This window comes from Bos javanicus, chromosome 10, assembly GCF_032452875.1.
Source record: "Bos javanicus breed banteng chromosome 10, ARS-OSU_banteng_1.0, whole genome shotgun sequence".
Lineage (NCBI taxonomy): Eukaryota > Metazoa > Chordata > Mammalia > Artiodactyla > Bovidae > Bos > Bos javanicus.
In genome coordinates, this window is record NC_083877.1 from 44,518,077 (window position 1) to 44,532,289 (window position 14,213).

The window sequence follows — 14,213 nt, forward strand, 5'->3', positions numbered from 1 at the left end:
TGCATGAATGAATGAAAAGGCACATATCTTTCCTTCTATCTCTTCCTAATTTACAAGGTTACACTTGCCTTTTCCCTTCCTGTTTTTTTTTTAATTTGAAAATAAACCGTTTTATTTATTTAAATTAATTTTTTTCCACTTAGGAAATTCTAAGGTTTCTTTTTCCAATTTTATTGAGATATAATTGATAGCACTGTATAAGTTTAAAGAATACAGCATAATAATGAGTTGATTTACATATATCATGAAGTGATTATCACAATATGTTTAGTGGACATCCATCATCTTATATAGGAACAAAATTAATAAAAAATATCCCTTGATTTTTCAACCTCAGCTCCATCATACTACAAGGGCTTCCCTAGTGACTTAGTGGTAAAGAATCCACCTGCCAGCATAGGAGATGAGACTTTGATCCCTGTGTGGGGAAGAGCCCCTGAAGCAGGTAATGGCAACCCACTCCAGTATTCTTGCCTGGAAAATTCCATGGACAGAGAAGTGTGGTGGCCTACAGTCCATGAGTTGAAAGGAGTTGGACACGACTGGGCAACTAAGCATGCATGCACGTCACCATACTACAAACCCATGTCTGTCCCAGGTTCCCTTCTGTCTCCCAGAGACCCAGGATCAAAAGCGAGGCATGACCTTTGCCTGCTCCTGTGCTTCCCTCGCAGGCAATCAGAAGTTCTGCCAGTTCTTACTTCATGTGCTGCTACACATTCCTTCCAGTCTCAATGACAGATTCTCATTTGGGCCCTCATCACCTCATGACTGGACCACTGTGATATTTGCATAACTCATTTCCACTGCAGACCTTCTCCACTCCAGACCATCCTGCAAATGCTTTATTTACCATTATTCCTATCACACCACCTGAAGCATATGGTGCTTCATTCATTCCTTTTTTTTTTCCTCTTGCCTAATTTAAACCCCAAATGCAAATTTTATTTTAAAAAAGCTTTTAAGATTCTTTCACATCAAAACCATCTTTGAGCTTTCCAGATAGTCCTTAGGTAACCAAAAAGATTTATCCCTTCACCTTATGAAAGGAGCAATACAAAAATAATAAGGCTTGTTTCATGCTCTTCATATTTTAATTAGCTCTGTCAATGACACAAGTGACACGAACCATTACATCAATGCTCACTTTCTGAATCTAGATGCCAAATGAGCCTTTTCCTTTCTTAAGCAAAAACTAGACTAATCCCCTACTTTGAACATTTTGACCTATGCCAATCCCTTCTTCCACACTGTGAATTCAGGACAAGGTTATACTTTAAAGGTACTTATTCAAAACTCAGAGCTTATCATAAGCCCATAGCTTACGTTTTTCTCCACCTTTCATCTAAGGATTATCGACCTTGTTTATCTGCTAGAGGCAGCAAACAATAACAAACACATGAGGCCATTTGATTATCACCTATAAAATTCTTGTATTGTCTGCTTCCCACACAGCAGTAGATAACCCTATCTCCCTTCCCTATATAAGTGAATCTCACGACATCTAAGAGCTGCTTTAGAGCATGCCCAGTTCTTATTGGCTGATGTTTGACCCTGATGACAATCCTAAGATAATATTATTTGGGGATGACTACATGTTCAGAATAATCAATGTATACTTAGTGCTATATGAATAATAATAAAAGACTCTAAATACTCTGTTGTGTGTGTTTGTGTGTGTGTGCTCAGCGTGTCTGACTCTGTGTCCCCATGAACTGTAGCCTGCCAGGCTCCTCTGTCCACGGAATTTTCCTGGCAAGAATACTGTATTGGGTTGCCTTTCCTCCTCCAGGGGATCTTCCTGACCCAGGGATCAAACCTGCGTCTCCCGCATCACCTGCATTGGCAAACAGAGTCTTGACCACTGAACCACCTGGGAAGCCCAAATAGTCTGCTAGCAATAGCTTGTTGTCCCCTAGATAGCTCTGACATGCATGTGTGCGTGCATGCTAAGTCGCTTCAGTCATGTCTGACTCTTTGCAACCCTATGGACTGTAGCCCGCCAGGCTCCTCTGTCCATGGGATTGTTCAGGCAAAAATACTGGAGTGGGTTGCCATTTCCTCCTCCAGGGGATCTTCCCAACCCAGGGATCAAACTCACATCTCTTAAGTCTCCTGCATTAGTCAGGCAGGTTCTTCACCTTCACTAGCACCACATGATTATGTCACAATTAAGACAGGTCAAAGTTAACGTTGTTCATGATTTTGACATATTACTTTCTTGAAAGGGCTTTTCTGATTTCTTTTGACACCCCCATAAAAACATTAAAAAATAAATTAATATCCACTTATTCTAAACAATCTAACATCTAAAGAAAATTTCAGTAACTCAGACTGAAGCCCATCCTAAAAACACACCTGACTACTATTGTACAAAACTAATGACCCTTACTGGTGTTGCTGCCATTAAAAGACAGTTGTTCAATCCATTAAAAGACAGTTGTTCAATCTGACTGATAAATAAAATGGACTTACTCAAATATAAAAATTTACTCCACTAGAAAAAAATATATACTATATCAAAATGTTCTCACATCCTTTCATGTCTCTCCAAACTATATCTCCAGGCCTTTACCGTTAATGAACCATAAAAAAAAAAAAAGAAGAAAAACAACCCAGTGGGGGTGTCAGGGTCAAATTGGTTCAGACATTACAAAATTATGGGTGGGAAAAAATTTACCTGAGAGACTCAACAGGTGATGAAATTTTACCCTGTGAATAAATTTTACCCAGGGAAAACTGAATGATTTTTTAAAATGTCACTTTACCGTTAAAATATTTAAAGAAGTATGTCAATGACACATCATTTCTAAAACATAAAATGAGTTACATTGTTTTATAACCAAAACTACCCCAGTTTTCCAGTTTAGTGGGATCTGTCAAAATCCACATCAATCTTCACTGTATAAAACTGTTACGTAAAGCCCTGTGAGACTTGACTCTCCCTCCAACAGATTCCATTTGGAACATTCTGGCCTTGTCAGATATGATAGATTGATATGTAGTCATAGGTCCAACAGATGTGAGCTGCGGTTCTGGAAGGTACTTGGCTCAATTCACCACCACATGTTATAGATTTAGGAAGCCAAATACACTCAGACTACAATGAAAGTCAGCCTTCAAACTACATACAACAGAGCCATTTCAGGTGTTCTTAAACACAAATACTGATTTTAAGTTCCAAGACACATATCACAATCAACTTTGCTAGTAAACATACTGAGGCTTTTCATCTGAATCTTCCAATCTAGACCGCTGTACATCTGACTCAAGTCTCACTAAAAGGCCTCCAGAAGCAGACAGTTTCTGGAAGCCATCAGCTTCCTTACCAACCCTTGATGGATGAAGAAGGTGACATCAAGTATGTTTTTATATGTTTGGATGCACATACATAGTTGGGTCAAAGGCCTTATCTTTGAACTTGAAATGTATTCTTTGTCTCTTTCTTCTTTACTTATATTCTTTTGCATTAATCTCTTTTGCTCTCGGCTTAACTTCTTCATTTCCCATGAATGTCTCAACTAAATTTGCCTTTCTCAAAGAATAGCAGTGACCACTCACTCTAGTATTCTTGCTTGGGAAATCCTACAGACAGAGGACCCCGGCAGGATACAGTCCATGGGATTGCAAAGAGTCGGACACAACTGAGTGACTAAGCACTAGCACTACCAAACTTTCTAAATATTAATTTTGATATACATCCTAAAAATTCACTAATACATATATATTTTTTAGCTCTGACACATCTATATTCTTTAATGGGATTCTAAGTCCCTACCAATTAGTTCCTGTTACTGATATTTCTCAGAAACTCAAAGGGTCCAAGGACATCAGAGAACAAGGAAATATGAGACTAATTAAGCAAACTGTTCCAATTATTTTCCCAAAAAGCTATGCAGAATCATTGCATGATTTTTTAAACTCTCCCTGGTATTTTGTCCTCTACAATTAGACCAATTACAGTCAAACTGTTATTGATATCTATTACCATTAAAAGGGATCTCGATGGCCATTCTTGGGCCTATCCTTCTTGATTAATGAGACAGCCTTGTTGTCCTGACCATTCCAAAATGTGATCTGTTCTTTAGACATGGTAATCTAGTCTTTCCAAGCGTTCAAAGCCATTCTTTCATTTGTTCATATTTCATCGAGTTTTACATGACAACTTACCAAAAATTGTCCTTATAGTGGATTTCACCTTTTCACAAGTATTTCTGAACTATGATGAAAGATCCATAATTTATCTCTGACAATGGCCTCATTATCAAGTTAAAAAATGCAAACATGAGTTGCTTAAGAAGCTAGTATAAATTTGTTGCCTAAAGAGTTCTAAAAAAGAAAATTGTCCTAGACCATCCAAGATGGAGTCTGATAACACTTCATACATTTTACTGTGCTCGGGTAAATATATCAAAAAAGACAAAACAATTAGGCAATAAAAGAGATAAAAGTCACCTGGTTAATTAAAACTGGTCAAACCAATCCTTTGAGACTTATTCTCCTGACTAGTTCTAGACTGACTAAAAATTGAATACAAAATCAGTTCTAATTTAAAAAAAATTCTTGTTGTTACTTTCATATATGTTTGTCTTTCTCTACCCTTTACCCTTTACTTTCTCTACTCTTTACCCACAAACTGTGGAAAATTCTGAAAGAGATGGGAATACCAGATGACCTGATTTGCCTCTTGAGAAATCTGTATGCAGGTGAGGAAGCAACAGTTAGAACTGGACATAGACTGGTTCCAAATAGGGAAAGGGATACATCAAGGCTGTATATTGTCACCCTGCTTATTTAACATATATGCAGAGTACATCATGAGAAATGCTGGGCTGGATGAAGCACAAGCTGGAATCAAGATTGTCAGGAGAAATATCAATAACCTCAGATATGCAGATGACACCACCCTTGTGGAAGAAAGCAAACAAAGAACTAAAAAGCCTCTTGATGAAAGTGAAAGAGGAGAGTGAAAAAGTTGGCTTAAAACTCAACATTCAGAAAACAAAGATCATGGCATACGGTCCCATCACTTCATGGCAAATATATGGAGAAACAGTGGAAACAGTGGCAGACTATTTGGGGGGGCTCCCAAATCACTGCAGATGGTGATTGCAGCCATGAAATTAAAAGATGCTTGCTCCTTGGAAGAAAAGCTATGACCAACCTAGACAGCATATTAAAAAGCAGAGAGACATTACTTTGCCAACAAAGGTCCATCTTGTCAAGGCTATGGTTTTTCCAGTAGTCATGTATGGATATCAGAGTTGGACCATAAAGAAAGCTGAGCACCTGAAGAATTGATGCTTTTGAACTGTGGTGTTGGAGAAGACTCTTGAGAGTCCCTTGGACTGCAAGGAGATCCAACCAGTCCATCCTAAAGGAAATCAGTCCTGAATATTCATAGGAAGGATGGATGCTGAAGCTGAAACTCCAATACTTTGGCCATCTGATGTGAAGAACTGACTGACTAGAAAAGACCCTGATGCTGGGAAAGATTGAAGGCGAGAGGAAAAGGAGATGACAGAGGATGAGACGGTTGGATGGCGTCACTGACAATGGACATGAGTTTGAGTAAACTCCAGGAGCTGGTGATGGACAGGGAGGCCTGGCGTGCTGCAGTCCATGGGGTTGCAAAGAGTCAGACATGACTGAGCAACTGAACTGAACTGAACTGAACCCTTTACTGATGACACTGCATCAAAACGTGACTAAAGCCCTCATGGTAAACCGCTTCTTTAGGAGTTTGAACAAAATTGTGTGTCCATTTCTCTCCCCTGCACAGATGGAGATCAATTATAGAAATATTCTCAACCCTTAGAAAGGACAACCCAACTGTCCTCCTGGTGGTCATCACAGGTATGACCCTGGCAGTGGCCATTCAGGGCGAGCAGTATTCCACTATCAGAGAGATACCTCTGAGGCACTGTCAGAACCAGGAGTTCAGAATCTTGGCTTTGTCACCCACTGTTGCTTCAGTAACCAAGACCGGGACTTAGACAACCAAGTGTGCATCTCTGGGAATCCCAAGATTTATTTGGAGAGAAACACTGGTAGAAATTGGACATGCAGTCAATAGCCATGAAGACTTGCCTATGTGTGTTAATGGACTCACATTTGTGTTTAGCAGCTTTAGACATTGGGATTACACTTATAGTTTCCAACTGGAATATATATAATCGGCCTCCCTGACTCAACTCTAAATTTCTCAAGGGCAGCTATTCAGTATGAACAGGGAGTTTAATTGGTTGATGATAGAATGAAAATAACCTCTAGAGGTTTAAATTTCTAGAAATGAAGAACAATTAAAAGTAGGTCAAGAACTTCCTATCTTAACCTGTGTCACGCAGAAGACCTTGAAAATAATTTTTAAACTGTGTGACATTAGAAAATGTAACAATAAGAGGTTAACTGAATTAATATAATTTAATATCCAATGTGATCATGTGGTGGTGTCCCCTTATTTACCTTTCAGAATACCCAAAAATAAGATTCTATTTCTGCTTGATATTCAGAAAGAGTAGCCCAAAAAGAATCTGACCAGACATGGGTTCAATCCCTGATCCAGGAAGATCCCACATGCTGCAGAGCAACTAAGCCTGTGCACCACAACTACCGAGCCTGTGGTCTAGAGCCTGGAGCCACAACTACTGAGCCCACGTGCTGCAACTACTGAAGCCGGTAGGTCCTAGAGCCCGGGCTCCACAGCAAGAGAGGCCACCACAAATGAGAAGCCTACACACCACAACTAGAGAAAAGCCCTTGCAGCAATGAAGACCCAGCACAGCCAATAAATACATAAATAAATAAAATTATACATATACAAATAAAAAAGAGCCTGACCAAGAGTAATGGGGTGAATTTGATTTAGCTACTGACTTTTATGATTCTGATTCTGACATTTAACTTCCTTCCAGGTGTATTTCCTCATCTGCTAAACGAGGATTATATTTGTCTGTGACTCTCAGAGTTGTTATAAAAGCTTACATAACATTTAAAGATATTTTATAATGTAAACTATTCTATATTAGAAGTGTTTGAGCACTCCTTCAGTCAATGAATGCATTTTAAGCAGTATTCATTTGTGGGCCATTTGCTATCACTGGGGAAAAAAAAAAAAGATGGTTCTCTATGGGGCAAATTTATACAGATAAGGTCACTGTTTGCAAAACTATATTGAAAACAGAGTCCTCTGCATAAAGTGGTCCTGAAGGTAAAGCCATTATTTCAACACAGGAACATTCAGCTATAATTCCTGCAGCATTTCCAAAAATGGAAGGGAAATCAGCATGCTGGGATCTTTGGAAGGTACAGCTGGCTCAGGCCAACAGCTTACCTGTTTGCTTTGATTTCAACTCCTGGCTCAGAGCAGGCAGTATTATCCTTGTTGATGTCGACAGATTATATCACTCACTGGCTAACCTCATGTTAATGCAGAGGAAACATCGCCATTTGGGAAGCAATTCTTACAGACTAGGTTACAAAGTTGAATGGATTAAGCAATACATGTCAGAAAAAATTTTGTAAAGAAGTTCTATGCACAGGACATGAGACATCTATAGACTCCCAAAAGTTTCAAATATTCCTGTCTGTTTTTGTTTAACTTATTATTACTATGCAATGCAGTTTGGTATTTGACAAATACAAATCCAACTAAGAAAAAGAAATAATTTTTTATTTTTCCTGGTGAGTGAACCAGGGAAAAGCCACAGGGCAGGCTTAAAGTCTTTTAAACTCAGGATAATATAAGAATCAGAGAACCAGAAAATGTGTCAGAGAGATGTTTAGATGGCAGACATCTAGAAGATCTCCTATTTTGTCTTAAAAGATTTTTCAAAGATGGATATTCTATTGTCACTTCAAGTGGTCTAATGTTTGAGCTCTCTTAGATCAACAGAGCTTCTCTTTGCCTGAGCTCTCCTTTAACTTCAAGTTCAACAAATACTGCATCTCCACTGAGGAGATGGAAAACAACTGTCTAGCATTATCCTCTTGACTACCATTGAATATACAATGCTGCTGTATATTTATATAAAAATGCGCAAAACCTACACGGCACCTTCATGAAACTGAATGGGGAAAGATACCTCTTCTGGGTGGGTGCTTGTCCTGCCAGGCAGAGGATGCCTTAGCATGAGAAAGGTGCTCTTATATCCTTTATGAATTTAGTCTGAGCCAGGGCAACAGTCTGGCAAGCCCCCATTGGCCATTTTGGCTGCAACTCCTTGTTCAGTGTACAGATTCAACAACCGTATGGAATACTTCTTCAATACTTGAGGATAATCACTATCCCAGCTCGGCTGTCTATCAACAACAGTGCCCCACATCTGTTTGCGTTTTACAAAGTTCCTTTGACATTATCTCTTTTAATTCCTTTAAGAATCACCTAAAGAGATATTTTCATTTCATAGATAAGGAAATTTAGATAAAGAAGCTAAGATAGGTTAAAGTACTTGGCTAATAAGTGGAGAGGCTTATTTTCACATCCAGTCTGTGTGCTTGCTGCTCCGTCTTCATTCCCCACCTTAGACATACCAGCTTTGAGGGTCATTTTCCATCCATCTATTTCTCCCCACTCACAGTTATCTTTGTAGAACCCTCAGTCTCACGTCTTAGTTTGGAGCTCCAAAATCCGGACACCAGCGTTTATATCAGCTCAGGAGTCAACAGCCTTTATGGAGTCCACGGTGAGAGAATCCTAAGAACCAGAAGGCACAGTTCTGAGCTTGGGAGAAGCATTGTTTTCAAGCTGACGCAAATGGCATTGTTACTAAAGCTTGCCTATGTTTGCTTCTCTTGTGAATGTGAGTTACTTTTTAACATTATGATTTGACACTGTTCATCAGAATGTTAATGCCATACTTTCCCCTCAGTTTTCCTCAATTTGTACCTTTAGTATTTCATTTTAGATCCTAAATGACTATTTCAAAATAATCCTTTATCATATTCATTTTAATTCTTTTTCTAACTTTCAATGAACAACGTTCTCCTTATCCTGCCTTATTTAGAGGCACCTACAAATTTAGCCAATATAGGTTCAATACTTGATTTCAAGTCATGTGGGTCATCTCTCTTAGATCTTCTACTAATGACAGAATCTCTCAGTAAGGGGGTTAAGATGTGTCATGTTATGTCTCTAAATCCACTGGAGTGGGAGTCAGCAAAATTTTTCTGTAAAGGGATAGAGAGTAAATATTTTAGGTCTTGTAGGCCAGATGGTCTCTGTCACAACTGTTCAACTCTGCCCTCATAGCACAGAAGTAGCCATTGACAATACATAAGTAAACAGGCATGATTGTTGTGTTCCAATATGGCTTGATGTATAGATACTAAAGTCTGAATTTCATATAATTTTCACAAGTCACAAAGTATTATTTTCCTTTTGATTTTTTTCCTGACCATTTAAACATTTAAAAATTATTCTTAGCTCACAGACTATACAAGAGCAGACTAGGATTTGTCAAAGTTGCTAGCCCTGACATAGAGATCAATACTTACATTAACATACTGTGAACTAGCTATGTATCTGATAAGGGGTTAATACCCAAAATATATAAAGAACTCACACAATTCAATAGCAAAAATATCCAATTAAAAATGGGCTGAAGAAGTGAATAGAAATTTTTCTAAAGAAGAATAACAGATGGCCAACAGGTATATAAAAAGGTCCTTGACATTCCTAATCATCAGGGAAATGCAAACCAAAATCACAATGAGATATCACCTCATACCTGTTAGAATGGCTATCATCAAAAACATGAGAAATAAGCATTGCCAAGGAACTAGAGAAAAGGGAAAGTGAATGTTGATTAGAATGTAAATTGGTGCAGTCATTATGGAAAACAGTATTGAGTTTCCTCAAAAAAATTAAAAATAGAACTACCATACGATCTAGCAATTCCATTTCTGGGTATGTATCTGAAGGAAATGAAACTAACATACCCAAGAGATATCTGCACCTCCATGGTCATTGCAATATTATTTATAACAGCTAAGACATGGAAACAACATAAGCATTCACTGACAGATGAATGGCTAAAGAAAATATTGTATATCTACAATAGAATATTATTCAGTCATAAAAACAAGGAAATTCTGCCATTTGCAACAACATGAAGGGAACTTGAGACCATTATGTTAAGTAAAACAACACAGAGAAACACAAATACTATATGATCTTTTTCATATTTTCTATGATCCAAATTCATAGAAACAGAAAATAAACTGGTGGCTACCAGAGGCTGGGGGTGGGGAGGCGGTGGAAAAAATCAATGAAGGTGGTCAATACATAAAATTCCAGGTATAAGATGAATAGATTCTGAGGTGTAAAGTACAGCATAATGGGACTTTCCTAGTGGTCCAGTGGCTAAGAATCCATGTGCTCATTGCAGTGGCCCGGGTTTGACCTGTGGTCAGAGAACTAGGCACTGTTCTCTGAAACTTCTTAGTAACTTCTTAGTAACTATGTGACTAAGAAGTTCACATACCACAACTAAAGATCCTGCATGCTATAGAAGGAACATACTTCAACATAATAAAAGCCATAGATGATAAACCCACAGCAAACATTATCCTCAGTGGTGAAAAATTGAAAGCATTTCCCCTAAAGTCAGGAAAAAGACAAGGGTGCCCACTCTCACCACTACTATTTAATGTAGTTTTGAAAGTTTTAGCCGCAGCAATCAGAAAAGAAAAAGAAATAAAAGGAAACCAGATTGGAAAAGAAGTAAAATTCTCACTGTTTGCAGATGACATGATTCTCTACATAGAAAACCCTAAAGACACCACCAGAAAATTACTAGAGTTAATCAATGAATATAGTAAAGTTACAGGATATAAAATTAACACACAGAAATCCCTTGCATTCCTATACACTCACAATGAGAAAACAGAAAGAGAAATTAAGGAAACAATTCCATTCACCATTGCAACAAAAAGAATAAAATACTTAAGAACAAATCCACCTAAAGAAACAAAAGACCTATATATAGAAAACTATAAAACACTGGTGAAAGAAATCAAAGAGGACACAAACAGATGGAGAAATATACCATGTTCTTGGATCAGAAGAATCAATATGGTGAAAATGAGTATACTACTCAAAGCAATCTATAGATTCAATGCAATCTCTATCAAGCTACCAATGGTATTTTTCAGAGAACTATAACAAATAATTTCACAATTTGTATGGAAATTGTGAAAAAACCTTGAATAGCCAAAGCAATCTTGAGAAAGAAGAATGGAACTGGAGGAATCAACCTGCCTGACTTCAGACTATACTACAAAGCTACAGTTGTAAAGACAGTATGGTACTGGCACAAAGACAGAAATATAGGTAAATGGAACAAAATAGAAAGCCCAGAGATAAATCCACGCACCTATGGACACCTTATCTTTGACAAAGGAGGCAAGAATATACAATGGAGAAAAGACAATCTCTTTAACAAGTGATGCTGGGAAAACTGGTCAACCACTTGTAAAAGAATGAAACTAGAACACTTTCTAACACCACACACAAAAATAAACTCAAAATGGGTTAAAGATATAAATGTAAGACCAGAAACTATAAAACTTCTAGAGGAAAATGTAGGCAAAACACTCTCTGACATAAATCACAGCAGGATCCCCTATGACCCACCTCCCAGAGTAATGGAAATAAAAACAAAAATAAACAAATGGGACCTAATTAAACTTAAAAGCTTTTGCACAACAAAGGAAACTATCAGCAAGGTGAAAAGACAGCCTTCAGAATGGGAGAAAATAATAGCAAATGAAGCAACTGACAAAGAATTAATCTCCAAAATATACAAACAGCTCATGCAGCTCAATTCCAGAAAAATAAACGACCCAATCAAAAAATGAGCCAAAGAACTAAACAGACATTTCTCCAAAGAAGACATACAGATGGCTAACAAACACATGAAAAGATGCTCAACATCACTCATTATCAGAGAAATGCAAATCAAAACCACAATGAGGGACCATCTCACTCCAGTCAGAATGGCTGCTATCAAAAAGTCTACGAACAATAAATGCTGGAGAGGGTGCAGAGAAAAGGGAACCCTCTTACACTGTTGGTGGGAATGCAAACTAGTACAGCCAATATGGAGAACAGTGTAGAGACTCCTTAAAAAACTGGAAACAGAACTTCCATACAACCCAGCAATCCCACTGCTGGGCATACACACCGAGGAAACCAGAATTGAAAGAGACACATGTACCCCAATGTTCATCAGAGCACTGTTTACAATAGCTAGGAATGGAAGCAACCTAGATGTCCATCAGCAGAATAACTGGCAAGACAGATGTGGTACATATACACAATGGAATATTACTCAGCTATTAAAAAGAAGGCATTTGAATCAGTTCTAATGAGGTGGATTAAACTGGAGACTATTATACAGAGTGAAGTAAGTCAGAAAGAAAAACACCAATACAATATATAAATGCATATATATGGAATTTAGAAAGACGGTAACAATGACCCTATAGGTGAGACAGCAAAAGAGACCCAGATATAAAGAATAAACTTTTGGACTCTGTGGAAGAAGGCAAGGGTGGGATGATTTGAGAGAATAGCATTGAAACATGTATATTACCATATGTGAAACAGATCACCAGTCCAAGTTCAATGCATGAAACATAGCACTCAAAGCTGGTGCATTGGGATAACCCTGAGGGATGGCATGGGGAGGGAGGTGGGTGGGGGGTTCAGGATGGGGGACACACGAACATCCATGGCTGATTCATGTCAATGTATGGCAAAACCCACTATAATATTGTAAAGTAATTAGTTTCCAATTAAAATAAATTAATTAAAAAAAAAAAGATCCTGCATGCTGCAACTAGGACCCAATGCAGTCAAATACATCAATATTTAAAAAATAATAAAGTACTGCATGGTGACTAAAGTTAACAATACTGTATCATACTTAAAAGGTGCTAAGAGACTAGATTTTTAAAGTTCTCATTATAAGAACACAAAATTCATAACTACATGAAGTGATGGATGTTAACTAAACTTACCGTGGTGATCATTTTGTGATATATAAACATATCATATCATCATGTTATACATCTAAAACGAATACTATGTTATATGCCAGTCATATTTCAATAAAACCAGGAAAAGATAAAAAGCCTACTCTCATCCTCATATATTCTATTAATTTTACACACAGGTATACAGTCTAGATGATATATTCTTATGGAAAGCCATTAAAACATGAGTAAATAAAAATAATTTATAAAATTTAGATGCCCATGGTAATTGAGCCTATTCTAAACAGTATCATTTATACATTGATCAGTTCAGTTCAGTTCAGCCACTCAGCTATGTCCGACTCTTTGCAACCCCATGGACTGCAGCACGCCAGGCTTCCCTGTCCATCACCAACTCCCAGAGTTTACTCAAACTCATGTCCATCGAGCCAGTGATGCCATCCAACCATCTCATTCTCTGTTGTCCCCTTCTCCTCCCGCCTTCAATCTTTCCCAGCATCAGGGTCTTTTCCAGTGAGTCAGTTCTTTGCATCAGGTGGCCAAAGTACTGGAGTTTCAGCTTCAGTATCTGTCTTTCCAATGAGTATGCAGGACTGATTTCCTCTAGGATGGATTGGTTGGATCTCCTTGCAGTCCAAGGGACTCTCAAGAGTCTTCTCCAACACCACAGTTTAAAAGCATCAATTCTTCAGGCACTCAGCTTTCTTTATAGTCCAACTCTCACATCCATGCATGACTACTGGAAAAACAATAGCTTTGACTAGACAGACCTTTGTTGGCAAAATAATGTCTCTGCTTTTTATACATTGATAGATACTTATCTATACATATACATTGATAGATATTACATAGATAGATAGTCATCGCTTACCAAAGAAGCATTTGTTAAGTGCTTGCTATAACTTAGATGAAAGACACAGGAAGAATAAATATGTACTCACTACCTTTGACATTTTGGTGAAAGAAGCTTATATTAAATACACAAATAAATCTTCCTAGCTCATAATCAGAACAAAAGCAGGCTAGGATTTGGCAAGGTTTGCTATCCCTGATGTGAAAATCAATACTTATATTAACGTACTGTGAACAATATTTACAAAGTAATGTGTTTACAAATTAAAGTCCCACCTGGCCTTTTTTATGTTCCCTGAGATAGAGTTTCTTTATCTTGAAATCATTTCCATCACTCTTTTTATTAACTTGAACACTAATGT

General features: G+C 37.7%; 1 long non-coding RNA gene across 2 annotated transcripts in view; it reads right to left on the reverse strand.

The window, feature by feature from the left end:
* Positions 1-913: 913 nt before the first annotated feature.
* Positions 914-14,213, reverse strand: part of LOC133256160 (uncharacterized) — a 183,008-nt gene continuing 169,708 nt past the window's right edge. For both annotated transcript variants that reach the window (XR_009739112.1, XR_009739113.1), the window contains one exon: positions 914-8,695. This is a non-coding gene — a long non-coding RNA (uncharacterized LOC133256160). The remainder of the gene's footprint in view (positions 8,696-14,213) is intronic.